Source organism: Mus caroli, chromosome 11, assembly GCF_900094665.2.
Source record: "Mus caroli chromosome 11, CAROLI_EIJ_v1.1, whole genome shotgun sequence".
NCBI classification, from domain to species: domain Eukaryota; kingdom Metazoa; phylum Chordata; class Mammalia; order Rodentia; family Muridae; genus Mus; species Mus caroli.
In genome coordinates this window covers 115,199,242-115,204,034 of record NC_034580.1, presented here as the reverse complement: position 1 = coordinate 115,204,034, position 4,793 = coordinate 115,199,242, and the positions used below count along the sequence as shown (strand labels likewise).

General features: G+C 53.9%; 1 protein-coding gene across 1 annotated transcript in view; it reads right to left on the bottom strand.

Moving 5' to 3' along the window:
• Card14 (caspase recruitment domain family member 14) overlaps positions 1–898 on the bottom strand; it is a 37,233-nt gene extending 36,335 nt beyond the window's left edge. Inside the window, exon 1 of the mRNA XM_021176389.1 lies at positions 725–898. The gene's annotated coding sequence lies outside the window, so the exon portion shown is untranslated. The remainder of the gene's footprint in view (positions 1–724) is intronic.
• Between the last annotated feature and the right edge of the window lie 3,895 nt (positions 899–4,793).

Sequence of the window (4,793 nt, the reverse complement as noted above, 5' to 3'; positions counted from 1 at the left end):
CCCTCTCCCTCTCCCTCTCCCTCTCCCTCTCTCATACACACACATTCTCTCCGTTATACACACACACTCTCACGTACACATATACACACTCTTACATATGAGCACACACTCTCTTTTATACACACACACATATACACACTCTCTTACACATGATCATACACTCTTTCTCCTCTCTCTATCTTATACACACATATACACACTCACACACTCTCACCCACATGTATACACACTCTCTTACACATGAGCACACACACACACACACACACACACACACACACACACACACAGAGTCTGGATGGAAGGTTAGAACACGTGGCTGACATATGTAGCAGCCAAGCTGAGGGCCACCCAGCCAAGAGGGGAGGACGGTCCCCTTTGTATTCTTCTGCTTAAATCCAGTCCCTTGGTCCCAGAAATATCAGTGAGAATCCGTTCACTGACAACAGGCCTAACTCACTGTAACCCTGCCTCCAGACGCCTGCTTTCCCTCCACTCAACCTCAGTAACCTGAAGGTGTGACCATAAATCCCAGCATTCCTTCCACCCGCCAGCCCCTCTGGCTCTGTGAGGGGATGGGTGCAGCAGCTCGAGAATGTTCCTGCGCTTTAATCAAGCACAGCGAGACAAACCGTTCCCTTCATTTCCCAGGCGCCACCTCCTCTCTTAATGAGGGAGATGGCGGCAGCCCCTCTTTGCCTCAGAACAGCTGGGACCCTGTCCTGACCTGTCCATTGTCCTGACCTGTCCACAGTCCCTCTGGCATGTTGACTGGTTCTGGTGGGACAGACTCTGCATTTGCCTTCCTGTCCTGTAGCAGTCAGCGATGGTCGGAGGCTCAGTCTTAGGCTGGGCTGGGCTGAACAGCAAGTGAGGAGCAGGTTTGTCGGCACAGTCATCTGGGATCTTCCCACAGGAGCAGGGCCTTATATACAGGGCTTAAGTGCAAAGGTGAAGGGCCAGCACATTCCCTCCTCTTGGGTCTGATTGGCTGATGTGAGAGTTGCCACCACCTGTTGGGAGATGCCAGGTATCTGGTTTCCCCACGGAGGACTGTGATAGAGGGTGTGGTGGCAACCAGGAGAACCGTCCCTCCTTCCTGAGCTGTCAGCCCGGTTCATTTGCCTCTACTCTTGGAAAGAACCTAGGAGGGTTGAGATGACTTCGGGGCCTTCCTCGTTCCCATAACCAATTACGGGAATTGCATAATGATTCCAGCAGGCCCATTAAAGGTCAGCATGTCATAAGGGGACTTGGGCTGTGCCAAAAGGGACTCTTTCTGGAGTCTAATCGCTTTACTGACTGGGATCCTTACATCTACATCCGTGATCCTCCTCTTCTGCACAGTGGCTCTTAGACCCCTCCCACTGCCAGCACCCACTGCCAGTGACCCAAGCACTCCCTCTGGTGTGCAGGCACGCAAGAGTGCAGTGCCCAGTCTGCAGTGCTTATGGGGTACCTGTCGAGCGCCCACATCTCTCACCTCCTTTAGGCATGCAGGCCTCCTTCCAAGTCTGAGGCTCCAGGCTTACTCCTACACCAGCCTTTGCACCTGCTGTTCCCGCTGCCAGGAACTTCCCTCACCTCCTTCTGACACCACTCCAGGTCCAGCTTCCCAAAAAAGGGCCCTTCCAGGCATTTCTAATTTAAACTGCAGGCTTCTCGTCTGGGCCATCCCTCCCCCTTGGCCTGTTTCACTTGTCTGCCTAGATCTATTTTGTGGTCTGTTTTTATTGTTTTTTTCTCCCCCATGGCACATGACAGTTCTCGTCTTTCTTGTTCTCTGTTCAGCCCCACCCCTAGGACAGTTGCATGAATGTGGGGCAATGGACTATGCACAGATGGCCTGGTCTCCAGTCGAGCTGAGGCCATGAACCTTGGTGAAACCCAGTGGTGGTAATTTTCACCTACATGGAACAGAAGGAGTTCTCTCTTGTCTCCTAGACCCCTGGCTCCTGTCGAAGTTACCACCCCCACAGCCCCCACTGGAGAGACTCGTGGCTTTCAGTCATGTAGACAATGTCCCAAGCTTCTGACCTTCAGGCTGGACTCCTCACAGTTACCTAGCAACAGCAAGATAACAGCCCACTATAAGAGGGACTGCTTGGCCCCTCCTCGCTTTCTAAGCTCTCTTTCTCTAAGCTTTTACCTCTCTCTCTCTAAGCCTTCGCCTTTTTTACTCTCTAACTCTCTCTCTCTCTCTCTTTCCCTTCCCTCTTCTCTCCTCTTGGCCATGGCCAGTTTCTCTCTCTTTATATCTCCTCTCTTATCCCCTGCCTTTCTACAATAAAGCTCTAAAACCATAGACTGTCTCTGTTCATCAAGGCCTGGACTAAGGACTTCGCCTGTGTGGGAACCACCCAGCACCCCTCCTCTTTCCCCCTGCCCCCTCTTATGTATCCCTGGGGCCCCTATTCTGTTCTCAGCTCCTCTGCCGTATCCAGCGAGAATCTGGTACTGGGGGCTGTCCCTTATCCACCTCCCCCCGCCCTCCGCAGTGTGGAGTCAGTGGCTTCACACAGCCAGGTGCCCACCTGGGGCCGCGTGGAAAGGCTCTCTCCCTCCCCTCTCTCCCCCTACACCCACGGCCCCACACATAAATATTGCCTGAGTGAATGGATAAAACTGTGCCAGGCTCACAGATGCTGATCAAGGGTGGAAGGATGTTCATCCTGCCTGGGTGGGAGGACCTTAGGGATTTTCATCTGCTCTTCGGGTCTCAGGCTAGTCCCCCTGATGAGGAAAAGGCCACAGCCACTCTGCCAGGACCACAGAGTCAAACAGAGCAAGAGCCTCACCACCTCTTGGGCAGGTGGAGCCCTCTGGCCTCAGGCTTCTCACATCTCCACATGCCCCTGCCTCATGTATGAAGGCTCTCCTCACCAAGGCTCAGAAATAGAAAGCTTTAGATAAATCTAGGAAAGGCAAAGAACTGCTGCCGTGCCACATGAAAGAGGAGGGCCCACTCAGTCACTGCCCTTAAAAAACCAGAGGCTGGCTGGAGAGATGGCTCAGAGGTTAAGTGCACTGACTGCTCTTCCAGTGGTCCTGAGTTCCATTCCCAGCAAAGACAAGGCCATCTAAATGAGATCTGGTGCCCTCTGCTGGCCTGCAGGCACACATGTAGTCTGAACACTGTTTATTTAATCAATCTTAATAAATAAATACCCACAGAGGGCAGGCATGGTGGCACAGACCTGTAGTTCCTGGTACTCAGGGGGCAGAGTGAGGAGGCCATGAATTCCAGGCCATCCTAGGCTAGGAGAGTGGTGATGGCGGTCGGGGGAGCCTTCCTGCACGCACTAGAGAGCGTGCTAAGTGTGGTGGTGTGACACTGGGCACTGACTTCTGTTGTCCTGCAGGGAATTGATACTGGGACTGTGCAAATGTCAGTGGGTCCTCCCGCTTCATCCGCCTGACTATGAGGAGTTTGGAGGAGCAGCAGACAGGATCCGCTCTGCCGCTGCTCTGTGGACTTGATTTCCTGCCCTGCCTTGGCACACTCGCTGCATTGGCACCCGGTGGCAGGCAGGGAGTCGGGTGCGCTGCACCCTGCCTGCTTAGGCTTCTGGGTGAGCGCTGAGAAACTGTAGGCAATGGGTTGGGAAAAGTCCTGGAATTCTCGTGCCCGTGAGCAGTGGTCTGTGACACGCCAGTCCTCCATGTAACCCCCCATAGACTCTCCTCCAGCCTGCTGCTTTGCAGGCCCTGGTGTGTCTAATCTTTCCTCTCCCAGGGTGGCCCACTTGGCCAGTTCTTCCATTTCCACTCCTGCTACTCGGTGATTCCAAGGTGTACTCCAGCCGTCCTGGCCTCTAGGATGTTACAGAGAAGAGCAATATTGCCCAGAGTAGCCCTCTGCCTGGCCTGGGGTCAGCTTCTGTCCCTTTTCCACTCTGATCACCACTGCTATAAGCCATACTGTCAAGGTGTTAGCTGCTCTCAGCCTGCTGTGACCACCTTGAGTGGTGTCAGAAGCTGTGTTCCTGTTCCTGGAAGTGACTCCCAGTCGCAATCCTGAGGGACACTGGGTAACTACCAGCAGTGTGCCCTGAGGCTTTCTGCAGCGAGTTAGTTGGAGTTTCTGCTTTGTGTCTGTAGCTCCTGGAGTCTAAAGATGTTATGTGTTTCTCTTTATGGTTTCTGTCTTTCAGACTTTTGTTGCACTTTGAGACAGCTCTTTATGGGTGGCTCTGGCTGGCCTGGAGCTCAGTAGAAGCTGAGAATGGTCTTGAACTTAGAGCACCAGGATCACAGGCTGCCCTGCGCTATCATGCTAGGTGTGCTTGGTTGTGTGTGCATGCGAGCTCCCTCGCCCCCCAAAGCCCAGGCTGGTCAGGAACTCATCTTCCACCTGCTTCAGCCTCCTGAGTGCCAGAGACTACAGGCGTGTGCCATTGTGCCGGGCCCGTCTTCTAGGGTAGAGACTTAGTGCCCCCTCCCCCGTCGTGTGGCACCGTTCTTTGTGTTTCCTAAAACTACCTAGAGCTTTGAATGCCTGAGCCTTGGTGAGGAGAGCTTTCTTTATGAGGCAGGGGCATGTGGAGATGTGAGAAGCCTGAGGCCAGAGGGCTCCACCTGCCCAGGAGGTGGTGAGTCTCTTGCTCAGTTTGACTCTGTAGTCCTGGCAGAGTGGCTATGGCTTTTTCCTCCTCAGGGGAACTAGCCTGAGACCTAGAAACTAGCCTGAGACCTAGAAATTAGCCTGAGACCTGGGGGACTAGCCTGAGACCTGGGGGACTAGCCTGAGACCTGGGGGACTAGCCTGAGACCTGGGGGACTAGCCTGAGACCTGG